General features: G+C 45.5%; 1 pseudogene; it reads right to left on the bottom strand.

Annotated features, from left to right (window-relative positions):
* Positions 1 to 218: 218 nt before the first annotated feature.
* LOC126177597 (5S ribosomal RNA) lies at positions 219 to 336 on the bottom strand (annotated as a pseudogene).
* Between the last annotated feature and the right edge of the window lie 513 nt (positions 337 to 849).

The following is an 849-nucleotide window of genomic DNA, read 5'->3' as shown; positions in this document are numbered from 1 at the left end:
TAGCAACAAAAAGAAAGCACTCCGTCTTCAGGCCACGAGTGACCTACTGGGACCATCCGACCGCCGCGTCATCCTCAGCGGAGGATGCGGCTTAGGAAGGGCGTGGGGTCAGCACACCTATCTCTCGGTCGTTATGATGGTAATCTTGACCGAAGCCGCTACTAATCGGTCGAGTAGCTCCTCAATTGGCATCACGAGGCTGAGTGCACCACGAAAAATGGCAACAGCTCATGGCGGCCTCGATGGTCACCCATCCAAGTGCCGACCACGCCCGACAGCGCTTAACTTCGGTGATCACACGGGAACCGGTGTAGCCACTGCGGCAAGGCCGTTGCCAATAGCAACAAACCTTAACAAGAAATGGATTACACAACTATAATAAAAATAGCGTTAATAATTACATCGTAAATAGGACTGTAAGCTCAGGTTGTGAATCGTGCCTCATTTCTCAATGTGTAAGGCTACTGCAACACGAGATGAAGATTGCTATCAAGTCACGGTCCAGCACTTAGTTTTAACCAGCTAGGAAGATTCACACTCCTGTGCATAGTAAAAGCCCCATTCTGAGTATAAAGAAAATGAAGTACTTACTTACTTGCTCTTCACGGATAGTTTTATAGCCTGATACGACCTCAGATTTATTCTAAGATTTATGAGTAACGTAGTTTTATGTGGACGTGATACCAGCACTTCGCACAAGCCGCAGCATGGACGACCAGGGACGTTTTCAGTCGAGTTTACTTTACGTTAACATAAGAAAAATAACGAAAGCAGAAAATGAACATTATTATTAACGCACTACATAACAATGAAGTGGGAATAATCTGTATCACCAAACAGTTAAACCAG

This window comes from Schistocerca cancellata, chromosome 3 (assembly GCF_023864275.1).
Source record: "Schistocerca cancellata isolate TAMUIC-IGC-003103 chromosome 3, iqSchCanc2.1, whole genome shotgun sequence".
NCBI classification, from domain to species: Eukaryota; Metazoa; Arthropoda; class Insecta; order Orthoptera; family Acrididae; genus Schistocerca; species Schistocerca cancellata.
The sequence above is the reverse complement of the archived record's forward strand: the minus strand, read 5'-3'. Positions and strand labels throughout refer to the sequence as shown.